General features: G+C 43.5%; 1 long non-coding RNA gene across 1 annotated transcript in view; it reads right to left on the bottom strand.

The window, feature by feature from the left end:
• The window catches only part of LOC127612118 (uncharacterized), a 53,968-nt gene extending 40,814 nt beyond the window's left edge, over nucleotides 1-13,154 (bottom strand). Inside the window, exon 1 of the long non-coding RNA XR_007965575.1 lies at nucleotides 12,830-13,154. This is a non-coding gene — a long non-coding RNA (uncharacterized LOC127612118). The remainder of the gene's footprint in view (nucleotides 1-12,829) is intronic.
• Between the last annotated feature and the right edge of the window lie 3,513 nt (nucleotides 13,155-16,667).

Below are 16,667 nucleotides of genomic sequence, written 5' to 3' on the forward strand. Positions count from 1 at the left end.
TGAAATGCACGGCCCGCCACTCAGAATACCGTATTTTCGCGACTAGAAGGCGCCATTAAAAATCTTAAATTTTCTCCTAAATGGACAGGACGCCTTATAATGCGGAGCGTCTAATTTGGGTCTGAAACGGATGAATTGCATTTACATTCACTTCAGTGGGAAATATTACCTTGATTTAGGAATTTGTCAAGTTACAAATGGGTTCACAAAACCAATTTTAAGTTCATAAGTAGAAGTTCCACTGTACTTAGTTTTGTATTTATAAATAGTATAGCATAGTAGTAGTGTAACCAGGTTCTAAATCATTCAAGGCTATGGTAATCCAATTATTTATAAAAAAGAACATTTGAAACATTAGTTTCCAATGTTTTTATTTTCAAACCAAACATTGGGTTTGGTAGGATTAATTGTATTTCAAATCATTTCAATGGGGAACATTACTCCAAATTATGAACGTTTCAATTTACAAATAGGCTCACAGAACCAATTAAGTTAGTCATTTCATGTATCACTGTACTTTATTCGTGTGACAAAAAACATGAATATCATGTTTTTTTTAAATTGACAGTTGTCGGCAGGGAATAGAAATGATGTCTCTTTGCATCATGACGTCTGTGCGTCCTGGTTAAGATGGAAAGATTCCATCCATCCATAATTTGATCCGCTTATTCCTCACAAGGGTCGCAGGCAGGCTGGACCCTTTCCTGGCAGTCATCGGGCAGCAGACGGGGTACACCCTAAACTAGTTGGGAGATATTCCAATTGATCATTACCATGTATACAGGCGTAACCGTCACAGAATATGGACTCTTACCTGGTGTACTGGTTTTTTTTTCCTAACTCACAATTTCATGACCTGTGATGGCATTGTTCTCTTCAGATGTTCTTGAACTGATAACTTGACTGAACGATGCTAATGGTAGAGACTGCTGTGCTAGAAGACAAGTATCTGCCCACACAACTGCAGGACAGGATTGGCCAACCAATGCAAAGCTGACCTTGCTGTGATGTTTAATGAGCTGGGAAAATGAAGGCTTTTTGGTCGATGCTTGTCAGACATGATCAACTGCCAGCCCATGTGCCTTTCTGAGGCCGATGTTTGTGCAATGCTTACAGTGTATGTGTCTTAAAGTGTTCCATTAGCCTTCTATGCGTGTTTTTGCAATGTGGGAGCAAACCGGAGTACCGGGAGAAAACCCACGCAGGCAGAGGGAGAAAAATTCCACATGGGAAGGCCGGAGGTGGAATCTAACCCGATACACCTCTGCATTGTGAAGTCAATGTGCTAACCACACGCCAACTGTGCCGCTTATCTTGTCCAATAATTATCTTGATCTTTTCAAATACACATCATTGGCAAAAAAATAAAGGAGCTCTGCTCAAGATTTTGTTCTGAGGGGTGCTTACATTTTTATAAAAAAGGCATGTGCATGGTAGGTATTTACCATTGCTCTCAAGAATCACGTGAATCTGACAGTAACAATTCATATCTTTTCCCCGTTGAGCTTCTTTCTATGGACATTCTGCAGGTGCGAAGAGAGAATTTGTTACCCTGAGGTCAAAATATTGACACTGTGTCAATCAGAAAGAAGGAGAAGAAAAGGCTGTTGAATTATTGAAAGTGCAAGAATAAAGAGACAAGAATAAAAGAAACCCTCAGATAAATGGCAACTTGACCCGTCCCCCTTGGGATTTATGTCAGTCAGCTCTCCGACAATCACTCTGATAAACACAAGCTATATACAGATACTCAGAAATAGATCATAAAATGTCCCAAAAATTAAATATAGTTCACTCTGTGTCAGCAACCTTTAAATGTTTCCACAGTTCCGTTTATGGTAAATGAAGTGACATTTTATTTACCTCACACTCTTAATTAGGGATGATATGACCAGGGGTTTATATTGCCGATATGATCATCTATGAGTGTGATGATGATACTGATACCTAACATGGATCCGGTGTAAAATCTTTAGTTTTAGAGCTACAACGATTTTTGTTCGATAATCGATTCATTACTTGATTGTTTTTTGTTGTTGTTGTTTTTTTATGAATCTAATTCGCATTTGTTAAATTTTGATCCCAGTATTATTCAAAAATAGAACAGTGCTCCCCTCCGTGAGCCGTCACCTTACAATGGTGGGGGGGGGGGGGGGTTGTGTGTCCCAATGATCCTAGGAGCTAAGTTGCCCTGGGCTTTTTCCCCCTGGCAGGGTCACCCATGGGAAACAGGTCCTAGGTGAGGGACCAGACAAAGCACAGCTCACCAACCCTTCATGAAGAACAAAATAAATGGAACCCAGTTTCCCTTGCCCGGACATGGGTCACCGGGCCTGGGGGTGGGGCTCGTTGGCAAGCGCCTGCACCAATGGGGCCTGGCCTAAAGAGGCAATGTGGGTCCCCCTTCTCATGGGCTCCCCACCCACGGGAGGGGCCAAAGAAGTCGGGTGCAGTGTGAGCTGGGCAGCAGCCAAAGGCGGGGACCCTGGCGGTCCGATCCTCGGCTGCAGAAGCTAGCTCTAGGGACTTGGAATGTCACCTCTCTTGCAGGGAAGGAGCCCGAGCTGGTGTGCGAGGTAGAAAAGTTCCGACTGGATATCATCGGACTTACCTCCATACACAGCCTGGGTTCTGGTACCAGTTCTCTCGAGAGGGGTTGGACTCTCTTCCAGTCTGGAGTTGCCAACGGTGAGAGGCGCAGAGCAGGTGTGGGCATACTCATTGCCCCCCGGCTCAGTGCCGGTACATTGGGGTTCACACCGGTAGACGAGAGGGTTGCCTCCCTCCGGCTTCGGGTGGGGGGACGCGTCCTGACCGTTGTTTGTGTGTATGCACCCAACAGCAGTTCAGCGTACCCACCCATTTTGGAGTCCTAGGAAGGTGTGCTGGAGAGTATTCCTGCTGGGGACTTCAATGCTCACGTCGGCAATGACAGTGAGACCTGGAGGGGCATGATTGGGAAGAACCCCCCCCCCCCCCCCTCCGATCAGAACTAGAGTGGTGTTTCATTGTTGGACTTCGTCACGGATTGTCCATAACGGACACCTTGTTCAAACATAAGGGTGTCCATATGTGCACTTGGCAACAGGACACCCTTTGCCGCAGTGCGATGATTGACTTTGTGGTTGTATCATCGGATTTGTGCCGCATGTTTTGGACACTCGGGTGAAGAGAGGGGCGCAGCTGTTAACTGATCACCACCTAGTGGTGAGTAGGCTCCAATGTTGGGGGAAGATGTTGGTCCAACCTGGCAGACCCAAACGTATTGTGAGGGTTTGTTGGGAGCGTCTGGCGGAATCCCCTGTCAGAAGGAGTTTCAACTACCACCTCCGACATAGCTTTTCCCATGTCCCGGGGAGGCGGGGGACATTGAGTCCGAGTGGACCCTGTTCCGTGCCTCGATTGTTGAGGCAGCCAATCTGAGTTGTGGCCGTAAGGTGGTTGGTGCCTGTCGTGGCGGCAATGCCCGTACTCGCTGGTGGACACCAGCAGTAAGGGATGCCATCAAGCTGAAGAAGGAGTCCTATCGGGCCTTTATGGCCTGTGGGACCACAGAGGCAGCTGACAGGTGTCGACTGGCCCAGCGGAATGCAGCTTCGGTGGTTGCCGAGGCAAAAACACGGGCGTGATAAGAGTTCGGTGAGGCCATGGAAGCTGACTTCTGGATGGCTTCGAGAAAATTCTGGTCCACCATCCGACGTGTCAGGAGGGGGAAACAGTGCACCACTAACACTGTGTACAGTGGGGATGGGGTGCTGTTGACATCCACTCGGGACGTTGTGAGCCGGTGGGCGGAGGACTTCATAGACCTCCTCAACTCCACCAGCACGCGTTCCTTGGAGGAAGCAGTGTCTGGGGGCTCCCCTATCTCTGTGGTCGAAGTCACCAATGGGGTTAAAAAGCTCCTCGATGGCAAGGCCCCAGGGGTGGATGAGATCCGCCCAGACCTCCTCAAGGCTCTGGATGTTGTGGGGCTGTCCTGGTTGACACGCCTCTGCAACCTCGCGTGGTCAGCGGGGAGAGTGTCTCTGGATTTGCAGACCGGGGTGGTGGTCCCTCTTTTTTAAAAAAGGGGATAGGAGGGTGTGTTCTAACTACAGAGGGATCACACTCCTTAGCCTCCCTGGTAAGGTCTATTCAGGGGTGTTGGAGAAGAGGGTCCGTCGGGAAGTCGAGCTTCAGATTGAGGAGGAGTAGTGTGGTTTTCGTCCTGGCCGTGGAACAGTGGACCAGCTCTACACCCTTAGCAGGGCTCTCAAAGGTATGTGAGAATTCTCCCAACCAGTCTACATGTGTTTTGTGGACTTGGAGAAGTCATTTGACCGTGTCCCTTGGGGAGTTCTGTGGGGGTTGCTTCGTGGATATGGGGTACCTTACCCCCTGATACGGGCTGTTCGATCACTATACCACCAATGTCAGAGTTTGTTTCGCATTGCCGGCAGTGAGTCAGAATAGTTTCCAGTGAGGGTAGGACTCCGCCAAGGCTGCCCTTTGTCGCCAATTCTGTTTTCATAACCTTTATGGACAGAATTTCTACGCACAGCCGAGGCATTGAGGGGGTCCGTTTTGGTGGCTTCAGTATTGCATCTCTGCTTTTTGCAGATGATGTGGTACTGTTGGCTCCTTCAAGGGCTCTCCAACTTTCACTGGAGCGTTTCACAGCTGAGGTTGGAGCGGTTCGAATGAAAATCAGCACCTCCAAATCTGAAACAATGGTCCTCAGTTGGAAAAGGGTGGAGTGCCCCCTGCAGGTCGGGGAGGAGATCTTGCCCCAAGTAGAGGAGTTAAAGTATCTTGGGGTCTTGTTCACGAGTGAGGACAGGAGGGAGCGATAGATCGACAGGCGGATTGGTGCAGCGTCTGCTGTGATACGGACTTTGTATTGGTCTGTCGTCTATATTTATTTATTTATTTTTGGGTGTACAGAGCAAGATAATGAAGTTCCACAAGGAAAAGTGATAGACAGGATAAATCCTCTCCAATTTTATGATGAAGAGGAATTTTTGGTGGGATACCAGTTTAACAACAAAACATTTTTTTAGATGAACAGAATGACTGGACCAAGTGTCAAACATGACTGTGACAGAAATGCAGCTGTCCCACTGATCCTACAATTCTGGCCTTTTCTCTTAAGTATTTTTTTGTTTTGTTTATTTTCCCTCCAACAAACTTTAAGTTGAGCTCTCTGATCTGTTTTTATCAAAGACAAAAAAAAAAGAAGACAGAGGTGATAATGTCTGGTCCCAGTGGCCCTTGTACATTCCATCCTGTAGACTTGGGCCCCCTGTCTCCTTATCTGAAATCAACGGTCTCAAACTTGGGCCTTAAACTGGACAGTGATTTCAAAGTGGATCGGCAAATTGGTGCCGTTGTTAAATCCAGCTTCTTTCACCTTAGACAGCTGGCCAAAATAAAACCACTCCTCACACATGAACACTTTGAGACAGTAATTCATGCCTTTGTCACATCCCGGCTCGATTACTGCAATGCCCTTTACTTTGGAGTCAGCCAGTCCTCCATTAAGCGCCTTCAGCTGGTCCAGAATGCCGCTGCTCGCCTCTTGACTGGTACTCGTAAGAGGGAGCACATAACTCCTACTCTGTCATTCCTTCACTGGCTCCCCATTCATTTTAGAGTTATTTTCAAGATCCTCCTCTTTGTTTTCAAATCTCTGAATAATCTCGCGCCACCTTACCTCTCTGAACTCATCCGCCCCTATACACCTGCTCGGCGCCTCAGGTCTGTGGACCAGACTTTGTTAGAAGTACCAAGAACTAAACTGAGGCTCAAAGGGGATCGAGCCTTTTCTGTTGCTGGTCCCTCTCTCTGGAATGACCTCCCAATGAACATTCGGCAAGCCTCCTCGCTGCCCATCTTCAAAACCCTCCTCAAAACTCACTTGTATTCTTTGGCATTCGACTCAGCATGACTTTGATTTGTTCTTGGTTTTCTACCGCCTTTATTACCGATTTGTCTTACTGTTTATTGTGCATGTTAAATTGCTCCATGTACAGCACTTTGTATGCAGCGATGGCTGTTTCATCATCATGGGAACCCATTTTTCTATTTTGACTGATATTCATAATCAAGAATTCTGAAACTCAAAAGTACAATGTTTCAAGGGTAAATGTTAGAAAACTATGCATTAACAATAAACATTACATCAGCAGCTGTGTACTCCAGGTTTATTCAAAAAAATAAATGGATCAAGAACTGGTGTACTCATATGGCATCATGAATACAGCATACCTCAAAATCAGAGTATTTTTTTTTCCCAATCTGTCACTACAAAGTTTAAAATTTGTTTTTACTGTCAATCATTAATCCAGGTAAGTATTGATGTGGCTTGACATCCTCTTCCCAAGACGATGCATGTGTAATCTACTATCAATTTGACGAAAGAATTTAACACACGTCATCATTAGTTATACCAACTGTTAACATTAGCATTACTACACCTTGTGACTGTCACGTTCTGTATTTGACAGCAGGGGGCAGGCGTTCTTGCTTGCCGCCTGCACACCTGCCCCCCCATTTGTTGGTGATTACACCTGCTATATTTAGGCGCTCCGGCAGTCGACTCACTGCCGGAGTATTCCACGCCATGCCACGCCTATTTCTTCTCGCTTAAACACTACCTTAAATGACTATTGTCTATTATTGCGTTCCTTGATATTCCTCTCATGTGTGATTATAGTATTTTGCTTAATTTTCTCCTTGCCGTTTTTTTTTTCGCAAGCGTTTTCCGTTGCCTCGTTATTATTTCCTGGTCCTCTTTTTGACCAGCGTTTTCAGTTGGCCGTTTAGACCGGGACTTTTGTGTTAAAATAAATCTAATTTTTGTGACAAGATTCCTTTCTGGGTCTGCTATTTCAGGGATTTCTTATCTCTAGTTAGTTGCGCACGAAGCGATTATTCTGTCGCTTCGGGCACAACGTGACGGTGACCAATGTTTTATTCATAAAGTTACGATGCTACAACTGGTAAATTATAGAATAACCAATACTGTTTTATCATATTTTTCATTGTGATTAGCCTATAGATCTAATGACCAGCTTGCCTCGTAATCGTGCCTCCTGTCGTATCTCGCTCTCGTGTTCTGTGCATACATCCTAGGTGAGTTTAGTGATACACCCTTTGGACGATTCATATGAAAAATCAGACTGGCATTCCCATTTTTTAAATGTCGTAATGAGTAGACTTTCTTGAGTTTTATTCGCCACCATCTCAAACTTTAATCCGCGCGATTCCTCAGTTTGTGGACTAAAATAAACTGAAAACAAAACAAAAGTAAATTAGAAGAAACACACTCACACACCACACCACGAACACACATACATGCACAGTGAAATCACATTCATCACACAGGAGATATTTGATCGCATACAATCAATTTGTGTGCGGTGACTTTTATGGTTAAACTATTTTTTGGTACCGTTAAAATGACGCCACGGAAACGACACGCTCCCGGTAACGATCGTTTCCTTGAAATCCTCAGGCCTGCCGTGGTTTTTGTAAGTTTTGTTTTTACTGAGAAATTTACTTAATTACATCAACGTGATTACAATCATCTACTATTTTGAATCCTGCAGCAATTTTTCACAATGTTATATACCTTCTGGATATTTAATAATTGAATTGCAGAAGAAAAAAAAAACGTAATTCAGTGTCATGCCCAACTCAAAAGAGGAAGAGTGTAGAAAGCAAAAGGAGGATGAACTCCCTTCTCATGTTCAACCCCCTCCTTCATTTGTTGTTTTCCAAATGCCCCACCTGCTTTTATGTCTTGCTTTGGCTTATCTTCACAGGCTACGGTGGGGTTGAGGACCAAGCGGGGGGTGAGTAGGGGTTAGCAGAGACCACAGATGGACCCTGTGGCCTGATTTTGCCTCCCACAGTTTTGTGCTTGCCCTTTAGATTCCACCCTCACTTCCTGTCTCCTCCCAGTGAGTTTCCTGTGCATAATTATCACCAGCTGTTTCAAAGGGGATAAATAGGGCCATGGGGACAACAGTTTTGTAATTTTGGAGTGATGGTAAAAAGGGAGACAATTGCCACAATTGGTAGCAGGCTACAGAAATTTGCATTCTTTGGCTTTAGAGAACATTTAACTTTAAATAATAACAATGTCCCTTTGGTATCGGGGTCTGAGAGACATTGAAATTTTCTGAGTGAAGGATGAGGAATTATGCCAGCTATGGAAGAGAGATCGGGGTTTCAGAGACTTCGCTACAGATGTTTTGGTTTATGCGTCTTTTTGAAGCCTGAAAAGACCGAAAAAGATCCATTTCATTGTCTGCATCAAAAAATAAACAAGAATTACCTTCTCTAGAAGAGTTGTTTTCACACTGAATACAGTGGTACCATATGCTCCAATTTTTCTGTTCTAGCTATGAGCTTTCCAAGAGTAGTTGTTGTTCTGTTATTACTTATTTTCTTAGCATTTGTGGATGTATGGCAACTTTTGACCGCCAATCCTTCAAGTCATTTCTTAAAAACTTCCCTGTTCCACAATGCTTTTCAAATCTTTTAATCGTGTTAGCTCTTTTTTTGGCTTTGTTTATGTTTTTTGACATTTGTTTGTTTGAAAATGTTTGTATATTGGTTTAAAGTCCATCCATCCATCCATTTTCCGAATGGCTTAATCCTCACTAGGGTCACGGGGGGTGCTGGAGACTATCCCAGCTGTCTTCGGGCATAGGCGGGCGACACCCTGAACCGATTGCCAGCCAATCGCAGGGCACACAGAGATGAACAACCCTGCATGCTCACACTCACACCTAGGGACAATTTAGTGTGTTCAATCAGCCTGCCATGCCCCTCTGCACTGTGAATTCGACGTGCTAACCACTGGACTACCGGGCTGCCCTTCGTTTGAAGTGTACGTTTTTATCCTGTGTTGCTCAATTCTCTTTGTTAAGTGTCTATGAGGAATATGAGAAGCCGTTCTCAAATAAACTGAATTATTATTCTCATTATTAGATCTAGATGTGTGTGTGTGTGTGTGTGTGTGTGTGTGTGTGTGTGTGTGTGTGTGTGTGTGTGTGTGTGTGTGTGTGTGTGTGTGTGTGTGTGTGTGTGTGTGTGTGTGTGTGTGTGTGTGTGTGTGTGTGTGTGTTTACAACTACAGAACATTCAAGGGCCACTGACAGTTTCAGGAGAGACCCCAGACAAGATTGCTTCAGGATCTCACTGATCGTGTTCATGGAGAGAGGAAATGAATGTGACAGGTCCATGAGTGGGCCAGCCTAATCAGCCCTTTGGATTGACGATCATGTGCCAAGCATCCAAACATGTTGCCTGCTGTCAGTCAAGAATTAAACTGGTATCTTATGAGACTTACTTTTTAAAAATGTATCCAAAACCAAAATGTATTGTAACACAGCACAATTATAGCAGACATTAACACAACTTCAAAATATTATCTGGTATATTTGATCCAGTTGTTCACAACAAGCAGGTATGAAAACACGTGTGAAAATAATGTGGATAGTTATTTTATATTTTAGCTGTTAAAAATAAGTACTTGACAGAAGTTACGTCCCAATTTACTGCTGCTAAACAAGTAATTCAATGATAACCAGATTTGCTGTCTTCGTAATGCAGATAATCCAATGTGGTTTTTTAAAGCAAATTCCATTAAATGAGTTTACAATTGCAACACAAGTACCCTCATCCTGCCACATTCAGTTCGCATATTCTTTCTTCTTAATTTTAATTTTGCTTTTTTCATCTAAAACTTCACTGAGTGAAACTTCAGCTCTTGGGAAATAAAGAGAGGTTGAAAAGTCGCCTTGCTGCTCCACTACTCACAGCCTATTCCCACACAACGCCGACTTTTCCAGAGTCTCTCAGGTTGTTATAAATCATCACAGCGTTCATCGGAGTCACTGAGATTTTTTATTTTTTTTTTATTTTATTTTATGAGGGTTTTGAATGGGAAAGAATGGATGGTTGCCAAAAGAGCAGCTCACTGAACTCATAAGCATCTATCCATCCATCTGGGGCCTACCCAGCTGTCTTTGGGCAATAGGTGGGGCACAGTGGCCCATGAAGACATTCCTGATTTAGAGTGTTCCATTAACCACCTGCCATGCATGTTTTTGTAATGTGGGAGGAAATCGGGATACCCGGAGAAAACCCACGCAGGCACGGGGAGACCATGCTAACTAAAAACAAGTACCGTATTTTCACGACCATTCGACGCACCATACGGTTGGGCGCAGTCTCATTAATGGGTGCCATTTCTGTATTTACACATAGACAAACCGCACTGTATTAATGGGCGCAGTTTTACAGTGGTAAAACATACGCCAGCTTAAACATACGGCATGCATGCGCGAACGCTAACACGTTAGCTTGAATCATACGGTAGCATGCCAAGACATACGCATACACGCTAAAACACGTTTTTAAAAAGGCAACGAAAGCAGAACTGAGTTCGGGTGTACTTTATTTAGCCATCGTACAATGTTCTCACGTTTTTCGATCAAAGTCCTCATGCTCTGTATCAGAAGCAGATACTGCACATCCCAGTTGTCATTGTATTGTATTGGCATTGAATGCATCACATGATAAGGTGTGAGTTGCTACGCATTGCCGAGCGGAAAGAAGGAGCAGCAACAGCAAAGTCAACATTTCTCTCGTGTGAAGCTTTCCCACATTTGAAAGTAAAGAACAGAGCGAAACATGGTGGCGGCGCGTGTGTGTGTAGAAAAAATTGAACAATTGTGCAAGTACCGTAATCCATCAAAAACGCAGCGTTCCCTCTCGTTGTCAGAGTCACTGTTATTGCCATGTGGCTCCACAGAAATGATGCCGGCTTTGCCAAAAACTCGAACAACAGTGCAAGCAGACACGTTCGTCCAAGCAGCCACAATCCATTTGCAAATTGTGGCGTAACTCGCCCAGCGCTGCCTCTCACTCTTTGTAAAGTTGTGCTTGACATCGATCAACCATTGTTCCCATGCCGTTCGCAACTTTACTTTGAACGCCCGGTTGATGCATGACAAACATGAAAAAACATGGACTTCGAATCCTTTGATGACCCTTCCAACCCTTTGATGACTTCCAACCCTACTGACCACAAGACGTTTGACCCTGAGAACAACTTGGACCCGGACAATAACTTTTTCAAGACCGACCGACCGCGAGGGAGCCAGCGACGACCGACCGTGAGGGAGCCAATGATGACCGCGAGGAAGCCAGCGACGACTGCAGGGAAGCCAGCGACCGTGATGAAGCCGGGAGACAACCAGCCTGCGACCACCGTGAGGGAGCCAACGACGACCGCAAGGGAGCCAGAGACGACCGAGAGGAAACCAGCGACGACTGCAGGGGAGCCAGTGACCGCGAGGGAGCCGGGAGACAGCGAGCCTGAGGCAGCCGGGAGACAACCAGCCAGCGCGCGTGAGAGAGCCGGGAGGCAGCCAGCCGGCGAGCGTGAGGGAGTCGGCGACGACCGCAAGGGAGCCAGTGACCACGAGGGACCCAGTGATGACGGCGAGAGAGCGAGCGACGACAGCGAGGGAACCAACGACGGCCGTGAGGGAGCCAACGACGACCACGTGGGAGCGGGAAATTCACATCCCAAAAACATGAATTTCCAACCCTTTGAAGATATTGACTATAAGCCATTCGATCCCGAGAACAATTTGGACCCAGACAATAACTTCTTCAACAACAAACAAAGGGTAACAAACTCTGACTATTACCTGGATGAACAATTCAACACTAATATAAAATTGGAAAATGCACTTTCGGTAATACACTTAAACAGTAGAAGTCTCTATAAAAACTTCACAAAAATTAAAGAATACCTGACTAAATTCAATAAATTTAAAATAATTGCCATATCAGAAACTTGGCTTGATGAAGATAAAACAACTGAAATGGAAATAGAAGGTTATGAAATGTTTGCAACTAATAGAGAAAACAAAAAAGGAGGGAGGGTTGCAATATATGTAGACAAAGCACTTAAATGCAGTAAAATCGAGAGATTGACAAACACAATAGAAAACCTAATGGAATGTCTAACCATTGAAATACACAATAAAAAGGTATCAAATATCATCATAAGATATCAGAAAACAGATATCAGTACGTGCAACTCAACAATAAAAAAACGAATCAACTGAAAATCATTCACGGAGTTCCTCAGGGGTCAGTGCTTGGTCCAAAACTATTCATCTTATATATACATGATATCTGCAAGGTCTCAAAACTATTTAAATGTGTCCTATTTGCTGATGATACAACTTTCTACTGTTCTGGAAAAAATCTGAAACAGCTCCTGATAACCGTAGAAAACGAATTAAACAAATTAAAAAACTGGTTCGACAGAAATAAATTGTCACTTAACCTGAAAAAATCGAAGTTAATTGTTTTTGGCAAAAGACCAATCAAACACCAAGCTAAAATTATGGTAAACTCAATTGAAATAGAATAAGCGTATGAAACCAAGTTTCTCGGATTAGTAATAGACTCAAAACTATGTTGGAAACCACATATCGATTACGTAAAAAGAAAAATAGCCAAGACCGTAGGGATCCTCTACAAAACCAAGGAAATGTTAAATAAGAGATCTTTGTACAAATTATACACTTCATTATTATTACCATATATGATCTACTGTGTGGAAATATGGGGAAATGCCTGCAAAACAAACACACTCCCTATTCTCAAACTACAAAAAAAAGCAATTCGAATTATTAATAGATCAAAATATACGGAACCCACAAATCCACTATTTATCAAATTAAATACGATGAAATTTTATGACCTGGTTGACTTTAAAATCACCCAATTAATGTACAAAGCACACAATAACCTGCTCTGCCAAAACATTCAGAAGTTTTTCGAAATTCGAGTAAGCAACTATGAATTAAGAGGTACCAACTTATTCAAAAAACTCAAAACAAGAACAAACATCAAGCAAAGAAGCGTATCTAGCAAAGGTGTTAATCTGTGGAATAATCTCGAAACGGACCTAAAAATGAGTAAATCGCTTGCTGAGTTCAAAAACAAATTCAAAAAAATAGTACAAACAACCTACATCAATCAGAGTTAAAATGATAAATTCTAAACATTAAATATAATGATAAATCAGAACTAAGTTGATAAATAGAGAAAGGTATTGAAATAACCATTATGAATACAAGAGAAAATTGACACAAGAGTGCCAGGGTGAGGGTGTATATAATCCCGATACAAACCAAAAGTTGTGAAAATATCACGGTTAAGGGTAAAGTATGAGCCTTAATGGAGACTTCTTCTTACTTTTTCTTTTCTGATTGATATAAAAATGATTTAGTAGATATAAACACATAACGGGGAAGGAATAGATAAGTTTTTTACTTCATCCTCCTCCCTTGAACATAACTGTGTTGAATGAAGACTGATTTATTTCTATTTACTTTTTGTATCTACCTTATTTTCTGTCAAATTATTACTGTATATGTTTTATGTTCAATAAACAATAAACAATGCCGATGTCCAGCGGTTGGAGTTCTTTAGTCAAGCCTCCGCAAATAACGGCAAGCTCAGAGTTCATTTGCTTGACTTGGTTTTTCACCGCTGCTGTGAGATGGGCACGCATGCCATAAGCATAACCGATGGCTTGAAGTTTGAACTGAGCTTCGTAGGCGTGTCTCTTTGTCGAATTTATTTTTGGGGGTTCTTAGAAACCAAAACCGAAGTTGTTTTGCAACAATGCACATTGCCACACTCTATACAGGTGTTGGTACCTGCTTGCGACGTCCCTTTAGCGTCCACTTGCACGCCCACCCTTCACCCATTGGCGGACTGCTCCCCAGCATGCCTGTCCTCTCTCACGTTTGCCTTCTCTCTCTCTCTCTCTCTCTCCATCTCCATATATGTATATATACACACCCACCCTTCCCTGATTGGCTGACTTCTTTCCCGCATGCCTGGCCACAGTCAATTCCGCCTTTTCTCTATATAAACAGCGTGTCGGCTGTCATTCAGACTTCGGAACTCAGCGCATACAAAAGACGCTCCGCATCATAAGGCGTCCTGTCCATTTTGGAGAAAATTTAAGACTTTTAATGGCGCCTTATAGTCGTGAAAATACGGTAATTGTATTAAATTATTTTCCAGGCACTAAGTAGCTAGGCAAATAAGCAACGGCTGCTACCGCGAACATCCCTATAACGCTTTAAAATTAACAGTCACACCAGTTTTAGTAAAAGCCAAAATCTTTCCACTCAAAATATTCACATGTACCGGTACTATAATTACTCTATGAAATTAAACTTTGGGGCTGGGTCGTAGTTGCAGTAATAGCTCAGAACATTTGCATAAAGCTCCATGAAATTAACAGGCAAGCCACTACAAATAAAAAGGCAGTAAAGTGACACCAGAATATTAGAAAGCTAAAAAATAATGAGGCCCAGGTCAACAGAAAATATGGCACCTTGGCAACATGTATTTCAAATAAATTAAATATATGAATACATAAATACCCGCCAAGTAGGACGGGGGCATGTGCAAAACAAAAATTGGAAACAATGGCTCCCAAGTAGAACAAACATCCTTTCAAATGAGAAATGGGGTTAAACTTGCTACTCTACCTCATTGGCAGGTTCTTTCTAACAAAGAGGAGCATCTCAACTGTACTAGCTGACAGCCCGCATTCTCGATCAGCCAGGATGTTGGATACAGCATTGAACAGACAGTCACTGGTCACATTTATACAGGGTGCAGACAGGTTAGCTCTTGCAGCAGTGGTGCAGGCAGAAAAATAATCCTTATTGACTCTCCAGCAAACCAGTGCATCAGCCTCACGAACGAGGACTACTCTGGCAGGTACATGTTCAACTCTAACACTGGTGTAGTAACCTGCCGGTGTCTCTGTTCTTGCATGATCCCACCCAAACTCAATGACAAGGAACCAGGCCTGGGTATCTTTTGGCTCATCTGTGTTGCTGGCTCCAGGTCCTCCAACTGGGCAGCCAATAGATCTAAAAAGCAGCTTCTGTCTCTGTCTTGAGCACTGCAGGAAAGAATCAATCTTCTACCGACTAAAGCAACATTTTATATATATGATAGATAGATACTGTCATGGTTCTGTTTATCGGTCTGGCCAGCAGGTGGCATGAGCGGTCTTCGGGGTGCACACCTACTGCCAATCTTTAATTATGAGACTCTGTATTTAAGGGCTCTTCTGCTGTGCACCTGTGTCGGAATATCGTTTATTGCATTGCCACTTCCACGCTTGTTGACCTGTTGTTTGTTATCGTTCTCGTCGTGTTTCTCGCTCTAGCTCAGTGATGGGCAAACAACGGCCCGCGGGCCGGATCCTATTGGTCTTTTTATTCCGGCCCGCCGAAGGTGGGAACAGTACACAATTACAGTTCAATGTAAATTATTGCATTCATTTTGTTTGGATTGACACGCATTTCAACGCCGTGTGGCACAGTTACTTGACGTTGCAGAGCACAGGGAGGGAGGGGGAGACGATATGGAATCCCGCAGTAGTGCTAACTCGAGTAACTCCTGCTCGATACAACAGAGTAAGTATGCCCATGCCGCTATTATGTTATGGGATCCAAAACGGCGACATGCAAGTGACTCTTGATTGCAGTGAGATTTACTGCAATTGCGATCATTTTTACGTCCTGTCGATCATGGCATCCAAACGAAGAGGAAAAGTCATAGCCGCGGAAGAGAAAGTGAAGTGAATCTGATGAAACGAAGCGGGTTACATAGTACAAAACATTCAGGAGACGCTTGGAGTCCGAAAGACTCAAATCTACGAGACTAACGAGGAAGCGACAGTTGTTTGGTCCGATTCTAGCTGTTTTCGTGCTCAGAGCGAATTGCTTGCGGCTTGAAGGACAGTCGAGTAAATAAACGTTTCCTGGAATGGTTTGACTATTATCTTGTTGAAATCTTTCCGCAAACTGGACCGCTCATAAGAGAGCAATCAAGTTCCATAGCGCTATGGGCATCGAAGACTTCGAAGCGTCCCGTGGCTGGGTTCAAAGGTTCGTTGCATGACATCAGCTGAGCAACGGTGTCTTGTGTGGTGATCGAGGGGAGGTCAAGTTCGAGTCACTGAGTGAGTGAAAAGAAAGCCACTAGGTCTTTTACTTGTCTCATTTTGTAGCAAATAGTCCTAACTTTGATAGATTTTGTCGTATACCTGTCCTGTATGCTGCAGTTTTTGGGTAGTATATTGTTGCACTTTGTTGTGATGTTCATACAGGACATATACCACAGTTTCACTGTTCTCATTAAAAAAAAAAAAAAAAAAGTGGTTATACTTTCATGCTTTTGTTCTGTTGATGTTTGGTATGGATTCTCAACATATAAAGTTTCTTATATACACGGTATCTTGTGCTGACCCGGCCCACCTGTCAAATTTGGAAATCAATGTGGCCACGGAGCCCAAAAGTTTGCCCACACCTGCTCTAGCTTCTCGGTACTATTTTTCTCTGCTCGGCAGATTTTTATTTTACTTATTGGATTTTTCTCGCATGTTTTCCTATTCGTTCTTTTTCTTTCGCATACTTGGTTCTATTTTTGTTCCTTTGCCTTTTGGATGCAAGCGCTTTTTGTTAGCCATTCTTATTATAAATATTAAACTATCTTGTTTGCCATGGAGATTTAGTTGATGTCTGTGATTACTGGGATCCAAAACCTGA

Source organism: Hippocampus zosterae, chromosome 12, assembly GCF_025434085.1.
Source record: "Hippocampus zosterae strain Florida chromosome 12, ASM2543408v3, whole genome shotgun sequence".
NCBI lineage: Eukaryota > Metazoa > Chordata > Actinopteri > Syngnathiformes > Syngnathidae > Hippocampus > Hippocampus zosterae.